This window comes from Crocodylus porosus, unplaced genomic scaffold, assembly GCF_001723895.1.
Source record: "Crocodylus porosus isolate Cpor-Errol unplaced genomic scaffold, CroPor_comp1, whole genome shotgun sequence".
Lineage (NCBI taxonomy): Eukaryota > Metazoa > Chordata > Crocodylia > Crocodylidae > Crocodylus > Crocodylus porosus.
Genome location: NW_017728911.1, coordinates 32210635 through 32225909, shown reverse-complemented (window position 1 = coordinate 32225909; position 15275 = coordinate 32210635). Strand labels below are relative to the sequence as shown.

At 41.8% G+C, this 15275-nt stretch overlaps 2 long non-coding RNA genes across 2 annotated transcripts; one reads left to right on the top strand and one right to left on the bottom strand.

Moving 5' to 3' along the window:
- The first annotated feature begins 534 nt into the window (after nt 1-534).
- LOC109309146 lies at nt 535-12979 on the top strand. Its single transcript, XR_002100813.1, has 3 exons — nt 535-723; nt 12490-12590; nt 12683-12979. It is a non-coding gene; the product is annotated as an uncharacterized LOC109309146 (long non-coding RNA).
- On the bottom strand, nt 8869-11976 carry LOC109309147. The gene is made up of 3 exons (XR_002100814.1): nt 11901-11976; nt 11363-11423; nt 8869-9602 (listed from the first exon to the last, which is right to left on the bottom strand). It is a non-coding gene; the product is annotated as an uncharacterized LOC109309147 (long non-coding RNA).
- Nucleotides 12980-15275: the final 2296 nt, after the last annotated feature.

The window sequence follows — 15275 nt, the reverse complement described above, 5'->3', positions numbered from 1 at the left end:
TCAAGTAGAGATTGAACTACCCCATCATTATTATCATCATCATTGATATCATCTATTTACATATTGATTTTGTACAAGTTACAGTCCAGGACCCTGTGGACTGTAGGCTCTGTACCAATGCAGAATGATGACAATAGCAAAAATGATCTCTTCCCCAAAGAGGTTAAAACCTAAACATAAGACAGGAGGAGACAGGAGCATGCAAAAGGAGAGCACAAGGAAACAGGCTGACTAGTCTTGAGAAATGGACTCTCTGTATAGGACCATGGTGCCATGATGGCATTAGTGCAGCTTGTCCCGCACTCTGCCTCTGACCCGTGTTGTCTCTCTGTTTTCAACATCATGAAGCATCACACCTTGCTTAGCTTTCGCATGGCTCTGTGCCATCATTCACATCAGCCCTTTGCAACATGGGAAGCAGCATGATATACAGCCAAAGGAGGCAAACTATAAAACAATCCTTTTAATAAGCAGCAAAAAACCCCAACAACCCCCCTTAAATTTTGGGAGGCAACACAAGCCAGATTTCCCGAAGCTAGCACAGGGCTTAACTATAGCTCCCAGCTTGGAGCCTGCCAGACAGGGAATGTCATTCTTGCAAGAGAAATGAAGTGCTGACAAGTATCTAAACTTTGGATCTAACCTCTCTGCATCAGGGCCCATGTTGCCATTCCCGTGTCTGGTGAATGGAGTGTGGGCAGTGGAGAGCCAGCTCCCTTTTTGGTGGGTATATTTGCTTTGAATTTAACATGCATGCTTAAAGTCCAATAGGCAGAGAAAGAAAGAAAAACATGCTGTGCAGCCCTGTTGTTGCAGGGACATAAAACTAGCATGAGCTGCTTGAAACAAGTTTTTAAGTGAGGGAGGAAGTGGACTCTGTGTGTGTAAAGGAGGGAGGGTGGTGGGGGATGTAGAGATCAGAACTACAACTTAGATTCCCCGAGGGCATTTCCTTAGTGGATTGCACAGTCATTTGTAAAAATCTACTGTGACTGTAACACTCACACTCACTTCTTCTTGCTTTATTCCACATGCAGCCCAACATGTTTTTCCACTGATACGCAGATTTTGAGCTGTTTTGTTTGGACTTGCCGGTACAGAGGCTTCAGATGACATAAAGGGCTTATCAATAACATTGAACCTTCTTTGACAGCTGTTTTTGCTTCCCCGGCTTCTTGGGGCTGGCGATGGGGAAGGGAGGCTTGAATAGCAGCCAGTTAGCTCCATGTGAACACTTCAGGCAAATCTGCAACTACCTTCCTCTCTGCTTCACTTCCCTACCAACCCTCAGGTCCCCTCTGCTAGGTACCAACAGAACAAGCCTTCAGTTGATTGCTTTGGTAAATCCATCATTTTTTTTTGTTGTTTTTTTTTGCATCCTAATAATTAGTCTAGCAGCTGTTGTAAGTCTGGGAACGTGAATGTTGCCTTTTTATTAAAGGAATAATTGCTAAAAATGACTGCTACCCATTTTAACACTCCCCACCCTACCCCTTTTGCATAAATACGCACACAGCCAGTGTGTCTTAAGGCATGAAAAATCAGTAATGGGTATATGATTCTCAAATCTAGTAGAACTGATAAAAATCAAGGTTGCTGTCAGCTGTGTAAATTGAGAGCTCCAAGTGAATTCTGCAACTTGTCTGGGAAAGGATGATTTTGTGCTGGTGAGTTGCTCCCCCTGGTGGATAATCAAGAAGTTTGAGCTTCAAGAGCCGAATAAGGTGCTGCAGTTTCCTGGAGGTTGGTGGGGAGGTGTAGCGTGAAACCTAGACGCACGCATGCATGCACGTGCGCACGCAGAGCTGACCCTGTGAGCATGGAAAGCATCCTGGCTTCCTGGGTCTCAAGCCAGGACACTTGGCTTGCTCAGAAAAAAAAAAAAAAATCTTTAGGAATGAAGAGAGTCTGCCCTACCACAGCCTCATTATTATTGCCTTATGCTGTCTCATTAGTTTGGCTATTTTAAAATCCTTGTTCAGCACTGATCCAATGATCTTGAAAACCCCGAGACATGGGAAGCCGAGCGGTATGGTTGGCTTTGTTGCTGTTGTTGTCTGGCCTTTTTTCCAGACCAAAATAGAAGCTATTGGGAGAAATGATTCTTAATGAAGAATTTTTCTTTCTCTCTGTTGTCAGATTTCCACTATTTCTGTGTCTCAGGTGATCACACAACTCTTGTATCTTTAGCTACAGGAAGTAGCCAACTTTTCCTGAATCCCATGGATATGATTCCCCCTTCCCTCCCCCAAAGATAATCACATGCTCTGGACTAGTATTTTTTTTATTGCTTTTACCAAGAGATTTTATTACAAAGGAAAATATGTCCAGTATTTTTTACTCGGGAAGGATAAGGACTTGGCAGCCAGGAGGTACTATAGCAATTTTTAGCACGGTGGTGTGGTTTACACGGATTAATCTAGAGTAAGTCTTTGGAACGCTCAGCAATCAGTCAGAAAGCTTCTTCACACCAAGCAGTTTATAGGCTAAATAACAGAAACATTGTAAATATTTATTTAACAAGATATTTTGAATTACCTATGTGTGTAGACCCTTCCTAGAGAGTATATTATCACCATCAATTTGCACAGTCCGATATAGCAACAACTATTAGCTCATTCCTCTGTAAACTGTGGTGAGAAATAAGTCAGAAGTATTAGGTCACTGTTCGAAATAGCTGTAAGATCATGATAGGGTGGGAAGGGCACTCTTCGGTTTTGCAAAACTGACCCACCAAATTCAGGGCAGCTTGGATTCAAGTTCATTTGTATTTAAGCTGCCAAAGTTCAGGGGTATTTGGGGGGAAAGAAAGGCATTATGCCTGTCTCTTATCATAAAGTGACTGAAAGGACACTGTCGTTAAAACTCTATTACAGTTTAATTATACTTTGGATGCGTCTTTTGAATAACTAATCGCCACGAAGAGGGAGATCACAATTTATAGGGATTAACCTATTTTTCTAATTCTGGATGGCGTTTGGATGCCACAGTGATAGGCATGGTCTTAGCACTTGAACAGCATAACTGAATGGTTTATAACTACCCCTTTGATTCCAGAGTTAATACGTGTGTTTTCAGAGTTCAGGTGCATTTATTTACCCTGTCAACGGTTTTCAGTCTTGTGTTCACAAACTTTCTGCTTAAGATGTTGTGGTGCTAATTACAAAAGCTAACTTGTGGATGACCTAGGAGTAAAATCCGGAACTCCTGCTTGTCAGCCCAGTATTGTAATTGCCACACACAGTCCCAAGACTTTCACGTATTTCTTTTGCAATCTGAAATGACCTATCACCGACATATATTGAAGGTAGGCGTATTTTACAACCAATTATTTAAGAAGTGGCAAGTTGTTTGGGATAGACAGGTAGTTAGCTGTGTTAGTCTGAAGTCAGGCAGAAAACAAGGTGGAGTTGCACCTTATAGACTAACTAAATCAGCAATATGCAGCGTAAGCTTCTGCAGGCAGAAGGCTTGCTTCATCAGATGCTGTGATGGGACTGCAGGAAGCAGAGCTACTAAAAGAGTTGCTTGGGATGGCACATGCAACCGCAAGGGTAGTGCAAACGTCCTACACATATCAGCCTTTGCCAGTGTGAGTTCAGCTTTGACAAAAAGGGACACCGTGAGCCAAGAGGAAATTGTGTTTCATTCCTAAGTCATAGAGGGAGTCAGTGGCAGAGTCAGGATTAGACCTTCCGATTCCTCATGTGCCCAAAGCACTTGACAGCGTTAGCCCTGAGCTAGCAGACAGAAGAGCAGCTCCACTCAATGCAGTAGATCTGCTGCCTATAGCATGACTCTACATTATAGTGACTCCCCAATTTGGTTAAAATGCTACTAGCAGGGCATGACTCCTCTAAACTCTAGCTTTATGGTAATAGATATTTAACCCAGAGGATAAAATATGATCCGGTTTCATTGCAAAAATGATACAGCTTTTTCTTCTGTTTTTTTAAGGCGGAAAACCTGAAACATGTGTTAAGTGTTTAATGCTTGATTTCTTAAAACACTTATTTGTGCTGTATGACTATAGCAGGGTTTGGAAATCTTGTGATGAAACCAACCTGGACATTCATTCAACTCAAACAGCGCAATCATGGCAAATGTATTCACAGCCTACAAGTGCAGCTGAATGTGCAGATTGTGTATCTGTTTGTACTCCTAATCATTTCTAATATCCCACCCCTTCTTATTTCACTTCATTTATGAGCAAGACTGGTGTATCAAATGGGCATCTCTTAGAAGCTAGTAAGACTTACACAAACACCATAGGAGAGACAGGGTGGAAATCAGAGTTAAACAGATGTTATTTGGTTGTGGTTCTGCTAAGCTGCAGAAAACTAGAAATGGCCTTAGGCATTTGCTCAGATTACCCTCTTGGTAACCTCATGCTATATAATAATGACACAAGATATAATGATATGCCACTTTCTAATATCACAGTTCTCAGTGAACTCAGATCCTGGAACTAAGATACCTTATTGTATGTGGAGTAAAAGGCTTGATTTCCTACAGACATGGTTTGAATATCATATCGATCCTTGTTGGAAAAGTCAGTATAAGAACATTTGATTTTAAATGGTATTTTTTCCACTTGCAAGGTACAGCTGATAGGTAATTTAGTTTATTTTACTTGTAACTGATTTATCATTATGGCGATACACTTATCTCTGATTCTGGGATGATTGTTATAACTATCCTGAATTTCAGAGTTGTAATAAAGTCATGAGAGAGGTACCAGATTTATGCTGGATGTCTGATATTGTCCCTGACACCTTAAACACAACCTCAAAAAGTATTTAACGCCTCCTTTTTAAATTATTGATCCCCCAAATACGTTTTTATTTCTGCTATGAGAAATGGAAGCATTGAGGAAACAAGAGCCTAGAAAATGACATTGTTCAGGCTTACAGGGCTCCTTTCTCCTTTTTTTCCTTAAAGGCCTTGAATTATGTGGATTTCTGATACCTTCTGTCTTTAAGCATTCCTGTGGCATCTTCACATCTTTGAGTATGAGCAGCTCACAGTAATTTTATTTTAGGCCTTAAATAAAGGTGCCTTCACTATAAACAAGCTTCCTATTATTCCATATCCTAAACAAATCAAGTAATATCACACATGTGATTGCACAGCGATGCTTGCTAGCTTGGGAGTAATGGAATTTTTTTAACCAATCTTCTTTTTTTTTTTTTTAAATATGAAACTCTGTGGTCTAGCATGTAGCCAGTAATATGTCTGCCACTGACATGTTCTGTGGCCATAGCCAAGTTATTTAATTTGAAAGAGGAAAATATTACACATGGGAAAGCAAAGGGGCTCTGTGAGTATAACTAAGGCATTTGAACCTCTTGGATATATTCTGACAGTCTGGCCTAGAAAAGGCAAGGGAGACATTGTGAATTGCTGGGGTGTTGCATGTTGATGTTATCACCTACTTCTGCCATCCTGCAAAGCAAAAGTTTTGTGGAATGAAGACGTCTGTATTTCCAAGGGGAACCACTTAGCCTTGTTCAAGAGTAAGATGGTCAGCTAATAACCTGCCCTGAGGAAGGTACAGTACATAATTGCAATGCCCTGCCTAGAAAACATCAGGGACTATCTTGAGGTTCATGAGGCATATCTACACAACCTCCATGCTGATTCCTGCGTGGAGGCCAAGCAGCGCACCCCATCCACTTGTTTCTACTCTGCATGCACTGGACCCCAGGGATGAAGTAGTATGACTGTCTTCGGATGGTCCTGAGCATGTGCCCCAGTGTTGTTTTTCAGGCACTCTCTCTTTCACACATGGTTTTTTGGGTAGGCCAGTCTGAGCCTTGGCATGCACTGAGCACATTGGTCTGTGAAATATGTACCCTGGTGGTGGGATTGACCTTTTGTGATTGGCCTGCAAAATGGGAACACGACATGTTCCCTGGTGGTGGTCCCAGGGAACGACATGGGGACAGTGTAGACACACGGCCACGATGCCTCAGTGGCAATATGTTCCCTGGTCCCCCTTGCTTGGGGGAGGAAGCAATCTGCTTATTGTCTTGCACTCCTGCCTTCCCATTAACTGACACACTGAAGAGGGTTATGAATGGCACCCGCTCCCTGTTCAGTAACGATGTGCCACTGAAAGCTATTCTCTCCTTCCACACAGACTGCTACCTGTAAGTGCCTGAAGTGAGAATAAAGAGGCACCTTCCACCTCGCATGAAGGCTGCGACATCTCTCTCTCAGCAACTCCCAGTTACAGCGGAGAGCATCGTTACAACAAACAGACGCGCAAGCTCAAGCCACCTCAGACATCCAAAGAGAGATGGATTCAGGCTCATTCCATTTTAGTGCTCTATTTCCCGAGTTGTTGCGTGAATGATCCCAGTGTCTTTGCCTTTACAACCTTGCCTGATAGGCCATTCTGCACATTTATTATCCTTGATGTGAAAAAGTGCTTCCTAACGTCTGTTCTAAATCTGTTTTAATTTCCATTTATGCTCCATTGTCCTATAATCTGTTTGGAGCTGAAAATAGAATCAAGGTATGATCCTCTTACAACCCCTGGCAATAAATTTTATTAGTATTTTTTTTCCAAACTTCACAACCTTGCAGTAAATAAGAAAGCTTTATGGGTAAAAATAACCTCTATCCTCCTCTACTCTCCCACCCATCCACAAACCCCATGACCTTTATAAACTTTAACCAATATCATTGTTCCCCCCCGACTCACCATATTTTTAACTCCATATTCCTTTGGTTAAAGGATAAAAAGCAGTTATAGGAGTATTTAAAAATGGAAGAAGTTTTGCATGCTGGCAATGCATCTCTTTCACCAGCGTCTGATGGAAGAAAAAAAAAAATCTCACAGCTGCTCTATAAAGCTTTCTATATGCAGTTTGAAACATCTGGTTTGTTTTGTGTACAGTCTTTTATACAGGGTATTTGCAATTCTTTATTCAAATTGGATTTTTAGTTCACTTTCAGGTAGACAAAGTGTTCTGCTTGTGTTTAATAAGCATGGCCAATTAATATATATGCAATTAGAATCCAAGTATTGGAATTGGGTGGAGACCCCCTCCGTGACATACTTTCATTTAGTCTGATCTGCAATCATAGGCTGAAGGGGTCCTTAGTGAGTTAACACAGCTCAGTCCTGATGGACTCTGACATTGTTCCAACATGGGATATTTATTTGCATGACTGGCAATTAGAATTTGTTGATTTCAAAAAGGAAATCCTTCCCCGGATGCTGGTGTTTTACTCCCGAGGCTGGCGTTGGACAGGAAGAGCTGTCAAGGCACCGATCCCACATCTGGGTTGGAAGGGGAGAAAATAATTATTTCTATTTCTCCATGGTAATTTCTCTAGATCAAGGGTACAAATGGGCTCTTCAGAGAGTTCATGCCAGTCCTCTTTAGCAGGAGATGTTATGGTTAATTGTTGTGACATGAGACATTTTTGATGATCGCAGTGAAGAATGCAATGTCAAATTTTACCAGAACATACTCTGCCAGAGGTGGGCGCCGGATCTCGGTCTTGTGGAGGCATCGGGAGAGGTTACATTTGGTATCAGAGTGAGCTCTCAGGCTGGCCTTGACGGCACTGAAATTCTGCCACCTGTTCTCATAAGACATCTACTTATTGTGCAAGGCTCATGAAGGCAGCTGACCACATGGTGCTTCAGCCGTCTTGGGCTGCAACCAGAAGTGAACAACAGTTCCTGTCCTGTTGGGATCTGACCCAGAGCCAACAACACCCAACACCAGATCACAAAGTATGAGTTCAGTGCAGTCAACTTTGACTTGGCCATATGGAGGTTGCTTTTGGTTTGCCTCTGATGCAGCAGGTCTCGGTGTGAGGGAGGTACGCATAAAATCAGAGTAGGGACGATGGCGATTGACCAAGCCTACATACCTCCTCAGCACATGACAGGGTATGAACAAAAGAGCAGGGGAGAGAAGGCCCAGCAAATTGTAGAGGAAGATTAGCCCAGTTGTTAAAGGTTTACTTGGAGCACTGGGCTCAAGCATCCAATCTGCTACAGGTTCTCTCTGTCACCTAAGGTAGGTCCTTGGGTCTTTCTGCCCCTCAAGACTGCCTATAAAATGGGAACGATAGTGCTGCTCTGCCTGACATGGCTGGGGAATTACATATAAATAGGGAGAATCATTAAAATGATTCACAGGGGCTCAGAAGCTAGGATAATAAGGAGCACATAAGAACTCAAGCTAGGCACTCCTCTTAAAAATACTTAGTAAGGAGGGAAAAGTGGAGCAGGGGAAGGGGACAAAAGGAATAAAAACATTGAGGTGCATGGATGAAGAAGGAAGGCAAAATGCTTTTCAACCTCAGTTTCTCCTGATTTTTATCTCTCTCTCACTCTCTGACCCTGTAGCATTAAGGAATAATGGGTCCTTACGACTGACTAAAATGAACATAGAATCAAGCCTTGACATACCTGCACTGTGAGTGAGACCAAATAGTTCCAAAATAATGGCAGTTTTCTGCACCTCTCACCCTAAAACTTGAACAAGAGCCTGAAATGACATAGGTGTTTCCCCTTCTGGCTCATGCCCTCATCTTGTCTCATCCATCGTTTACAGGTATATAGTAGAAATTAATGGCACAGCTTCACCTGCCACATGTCAAACTTAATTTTACTTTAAATCAGTCTTAATTATTCCAATGAAGTTTATAGTTTTAATGGAAAGAGACTGTTCAGTAAAACTATAACATTTATTATAAAGGGCTGAGAAAGATTTAAAGTCAAATGAGCTTTCCAATGTGCTCAGGTTAGGCTCAATAACATGCATTTCTATAGTAACAAGCCCTTCATGGTTGAAATCTATCAGTTTGCTAATCTCCATATTTCTGTTCCATTGCTTTTGAACCTAGATTTCTTTCCTGAGCAGGTATAGTTAAAATATATTAGAGATGAAACTTTGAGCTGTTGGGACCAAAGGCTGATTTTTATAGGTGGGTCACTATGCTTAACTACTGTACATTCATGGATGGTCCAACTTATAATGGGCTAATAATGCTACTGACCTGCTTTCGGGTAGGGGTTAGGAAAGAAGGGTAATTCCAGGAATGTTGCTCTTATTCCATAGGCTGATGAACAAGGTCAACGGCTAATACTGATTGGTATGAAATGCTTCTGCTCTGAGGAAGATTTAGTAGTGTTCGCGTCAGTGTAACTGGCTCCATCTCCCACTGGTGCCACTCATTTACTTGCAGGTGAAGCATAAAACCAAGGGCCATTAAAGATCCCACACTTTTTCCAGGAATAAGGGTGTTAGCTCTGCATTATAACATGGCCCTGGTCCAGATTGTGTAATTACACCCTGCCAACAATGCCTAAAATGTCCCTTTTGTATTCAGGTAGCATGCACCCATGTTATATAGTGCTAGGTCTGTATAGAGTGACAGCTGCATTTCAGTTATAGGAAAATGACCCCACCTGCAGGGTTTACAAAATTCTTTGGGACGTTTCTCCATAGCGGCTGCCACATAAGGAAATGCATCCAAATTCCCGGATTTGGCTGTTGGGTCTTCCAGGACCTTTTGCATTCATGAGAATTTTGCTTTAATTGCTGTGTGCCTCAGTTTGCTTCTTTGGAAAACTGGTAAAATTGCGTTATGAAAAGTTATAGCTAGCAACATGGTGCATTGTATTATTATTGCATTAATTATGCATTTTAATGGCAGTGCTGAAACTATTAAAAAGTTTTCCATTCTCTTTCTAATTGCCCCCTCCCACATCTTTCCCCACAGGAAAGAAAAGAATAAAGATTTCAAATGCGGCATTTCCTTTTTTCCCCCCTTTTTTGTGGGTTTCCACTCAGAAAACAGATGGTCTCTCCTCACTGACATTTCCTTAGAGTTTTTAAATGAGCCTGCTGTAGAGGAGAACTCAAATGTTCCATCTAGAGCTGTGCGAGCTCAATCAAGGTTCATAATTAACAGTAGCTAAATGAAGTTTAATAGGGCGGGTTACAAACTTTTTTTCCCCAGCTCTGCTCTTAGGCGAAGACATAATGAACGTGTAGCTCATACCATTTCCCCTGACCGTGACTCTCTGGAATATTTAGTGTTTACCTTTTGTGATAATTAAAGGAAGGGAAATTAAGTCAAAAGAAAGACTGAGTGACATCTAATATTCCCTAATATTCTCTTGTTTCTTTAAGTGGTCGCTTTTGCCAAAGAAGGGCTAGAGGCCTCTTATCATCAGCCAGGTCCTGACCTGCAGACCAGGGAGCCTGGCTGTAACGTGACCCCGGTACCAGGTGTGTGCCTGCAGGTCAGAAGGCTGAGAAAACATGCAGTGCAAACAAGCCATTGCAAGGCACATCTTTGCCTTTAACTGTTTCGAGCCCTGCACACACTTGAACAATGACGTGCACACACATTCGTGCACAGCTGCTGCAGCCTGCTGTTGGAGGGGAGCTTCTGGCATGAAGGGAAGGTGGTGCTTGCTCCCTCTGATGCTAATTGGCTGAGAGGGCTGCCTTTTCCCGGGCCCCACCCTCTCCTCCAGTCAGCAGCAAGGGGTGGGGTTACATGAAGGACATTACACTCTGTCAATCAGCAGTGAGGGGCGGGGCCTCTCAAAAGGCAGCCCTTTTGGCCAAAATGTGGGGCCACCAAGGCCCCTTGGCCAATCAGCAGCTGATGGTGGGGGGAAAACCATGAAAACGGCGTCCAGCACCAGGATTGGCCTGCGAAACTGCTTATCCGCTGCCTCAGTTGGGGTAGGTCCCTACTGATATGCATGGATGTTCATAAATATAGTAGCATCTGCCAACCCACCCACGATCTAGTCTCAGTGGAGATGTGGATCTGGTCCCAAATTTGAGAAAATGATCTAATCTTTTCTTCAGAAAAGTTGTGGGGCTCATGACCCATGGAATCCTCTGCTTGTTTCATCCTTTTTCTTAAAAAGTGTTGATAATTCACAGGCGTTCATCTTGTCCCTTAGAATACTGGCGGGGGAAATTAAAGGGGAAACGATCTCGGCATTTGATGGTCCAAAACAATGAAGCCAGATACCTACAGCTGAGGGAGGGAGGAGGAGCGGGTGGAGTGAGTCAGAAGAAATATATGGATCCATATTTGAAAGCAATCAGGCTCTGGACAGCTTGCAGCATTATCTTGGGATTAAACAAAGCAGAAGTTTAGCTATAGTGTCTTCACTAGCTCCTCCTTTCCAGGCACTGGACTGTTAAATTCAGCTTGTCTCAGGTAATTCCTAGGTGCTCTTCCTATCTTCCTTAATGACACCAAAGGAATGAAGCATCTAACCTCAGGATTGTTAACCTCTAGGATTCAAAATGCAAACGACTGTCTTCAAAATTATGAGTATTTTTCTCCAAATAAGAAATACCTTTTGCATTGTTGTTCATTTAACTTCCAATTTTCTCAGGACACATTCCCAAAGCATTTCTCTACAGCTGTGATGGAAAGAATATGTATTTTAACGATGTTAAAATATTCGCATGAAAACTTGTAGTACTCCAAAACTGGTGATAAGATCACAAAAGTTGGTATCTCTGCAAACTATTAGTGAAACAAAGGGACCGGGGTCTATAAGATTATTTGGATAACAAAAGCATCCAGTTGGGATTCAGGGCAGAATCATTACACCATAAAAATGTTCTTTCGAATGTTAGTGTCTACTGTGCCCATTATGTCACGGTGCAAAATGTCACTGAGTAATACAAGCAACACGCATCATTACAGAATGGCTATGAGCAGAAGAAGTGATCCAAAACCAAGTCAGTTCAATAGGATTCTTCCCAATGACATCAATGGCCTTTGGATAAGGCCCTGAAACATAAAATCTCACTGAGATCCCATTTGCATTGCAACAGTCACATAATAATTTGTTTAGCATTATGAAAATCCATTAACAATGTGAATACCTGAATACTTTTTCCTTTTCCAAAGGAGCTGGTTCATTCCTTCAGTTATAGATTTGTGCTCTGTGGGGTAAAAAAAATACAAACATTATTCCCCTTCCCCCCCACTTTATTGTAGCCAAAAATAAATAAACAAAAAATGCAACCAAAATCTGGTGGGTTTTTTTCTTTTCCTTTTTTGCTTGCTGCTAAAATAAATCAATCAATAAATAAAATAGCCAAATCCATTTTAATGACCTTTTATATAAACCATTTCCTTCCAGGCTGAGATTGCATATATTGCTATGTTCCACCCCATCGCAAACTTTTACAGCTGAGTTATAAACTCCTGGAGAAAGGCATGTATAAAACTCAGACAGACTCTGGCATTGGGAAGTGTGTTTCAAGGTGTAAGGAGGACAATTGATTTGAGTCATCCTAAACTAAGTAAATATAGGACTTGCCTTCAAACTTAGAGATGAAGAGAAGAGGCAGGCAGAGGAATGCTAAGGGAAAGCCCACTTGGTGCTGTAGCTTCATACCAAGCTTAGCCTGAGTTCAGTGCTGAAGACTTATAACCCTCAGGCTCTTTCTCCCTTTGCCCTCTCCACAGAAGAAAATACTGCCTTGGTCCAAAGAGAGTAGGGGAAGCAGAGAGAAGACACCACCTGGAAAATGCATGAAGCAAACCAAGCCCTCATGCTGTTTTATGAGGTCTTTCTTTTTGTTAAAATTTCACTTTCCCCAGCTCACACCTGCCCTTTCCTACAAGGAAACTGGACAAACAGGCAGGGTTTTTTTTTCAGAGAGAAGCCTGGCAACTCAATGAAGAAACCTTGCAAAAAACAGAGAAAGCTACTGTATGGAAACCAGCTCCTTCATTCATTCTTGAGGCCACTTCTTCTCATTTGTGGCCCATAAATACAGCACAGAACTCACTAGCATTGCATAATACTCACCAAATAATGTATACAAGCACCCAGACTGAAGCAATATTCCCATTCCCATGCAATACAAGACCCTTGAGTATTGCAAGTATTGTATTAGCCCTTTTTGTGCTGTTTATTCTATGAAATTAATAAATATGGCACTAAATCAACTCAGTAGAGAGGAAATGTATATATTATTCACACAGCTTTTATTACACCAATATTGATTTCTTTTAGGAGAGAAGGGATAACAGGCGGGAAATACCAGAAGTCTATAAGCAGACTGCTTCATTTGCCAGACAGAGCAGCAAGTACACTGTCTCCAAGTTTGGAAGGGAAGTGGCATGGAAATTATTTAATAATAAAATGTAAGTGGTTTTAAATTTAATCAAAACACACACACACATGTACGTACATACACACACACACACAGGGTGTATGTTGGTTAAATATTAAACCATTCCCACTTAAATACACACACATATGTGTGTGTGTGTGTGTGTGTGTATCATTATCTGATCTTTACTTTAGAAAAGATCACATAATTATATATAAATATATACAGCTGTGTGTACGTGTGTGTGTGCGTGTCTGTATGCATATATGTATGCTGATAGGAGAAAAAGGGTTGAAATAACATTTTCCATCAGCTTTATTATTTCTAGAGCAGGCAGATACATATATAATATGCATATATCTGCCCCTATATAAATAATACAGCTAGTTGAACTTTTTTATCCCACCTCTTTTTGTCCCAATAAGAAACCTTTTCAGCTCAATTTTCAGTTCATTTGCAGCATTGTCCCTCTTCAACCCCCCTCCCTACCCGTAATTGCTCAAAAACCAAAACTGAACATTTGCAGCTGAAAATGCTTGCACTTGGTTTGTTTTTGGAGGTTTTGGAGGGGGGCAGAGGAGGGAAGAGGGAGTGTGGTGGGGTTTTTTTTGTCATGGAAACACGTACGCACACACTCATGCACACACACAGTGAAAATCTGACAAAAAACGAATTTTGCATTTGTTGTCATTTTCATGGGAGAAGAAAATCATTTTCTTCACCACTCCATTGAACTATTATTTTAGTATCATTATTATTTACTTATTCATTTGCTACTTGTACGCAGAGTCAAAGTAGCTGCACAAAATGGCATAACAGGGAGTACATTTCCCTTGTCCCATAGAAATTGCAGTCTAAGGCAATGAGTTTGCCGTTGATTCAATGCTCATGGACATTTATGACTATAGTTAGCACCATACATTTATCAGGATCTAAGCTGCACAGGAAATAGATAATAATCACGCAACCCTTTGAGTTTCTGGGGGCTATCCAAGGTGGCAATTTAAGTGAAGGGGACTCTACCCTCACCTGGAGTCAGTGAAACTCTATAAACCACTACTTTGATTTCATGCTGGTGTCTCCCTTGAAGAGACCCAGCTGTTCTATCTAAGGCTAATTGAATGGAGCAGGAAGGTAAAAGCAGCAAAAGAACTTGTGAGCATTAGAGTCAAGGAAAGGGAGAAAAGAACACAAGTAAAAAGATGGACTTTTAATAACGAATCTGTCTTAGACATACTGATTACTCACTTGAAGAGTTAAAATACATCCCCGAGGCCTTCGCTGTGGGCACTCAAGGAAAAGCAAAGGCCCATTTGAGCAGAGTAGCTGAGTGGAAGGACCTAGGAAAGAGGCAGGTTAACACTGAATTGCATGCGTCAGTGGATAATGCACACTAGCTTGTGAAGGGTGAACATCGCTTTTTGCTGTAGCTTTGGAACAGCTGTCCAGGTAACTTCTTTTGAATTCTCTTTTATTTTTCATCTCACCAGCTGTAGCATATATTGCCCTGCTCTGAGTTTTCCTCTATTCCCTTCTGCATCTGGCACAAGCCACGCTGGCATTCTCTAAAGCGCACGTGTGTGTATTTTTAACATGGACCTGGTGAACACTGGAAATGAGGGATTTAGATTCAAAGCCTGCAGGCAACTGCCCAAGTACCAACAAAAACCTGTGTCCGCAACAGAGCGCAATCCGCTCAGTGCATATCCTCTTTATGCAACATCAATTTCTGGAAATCAAACTCCTTCTTGTAGCAAGGCCACACACTAGCTGCTTTGGTTTTCAATAGGCTGTCTCAGTTCTCAGGCTGGCACAGTTGTAATCTGATGTTATAGGGCACTGAAAATGCTGCTGACTGGGGAAGGTCTAGAGGTAAGAGCTGGTGAGAGGGAGAGTCTGCTTTTCTTTAAATCCTCTGCTGTGCCAAAAATGAGGCAGGATCAATTAAGGGGAGTCACCAATTAACCATTATGACTAAGTACAGACAGTCAAAAACCCCAAGGCTGAACAATTTAATCTTCGCAGGTTAGTCTAAGCTCCATTGATTGAACTGATAAGCAAGTGTACAGACATTCACTTTTGCTTCTGGAAAAGCAGCCACTTGCCTGCAGTGGGCCAGACTAGAAGCCGGGG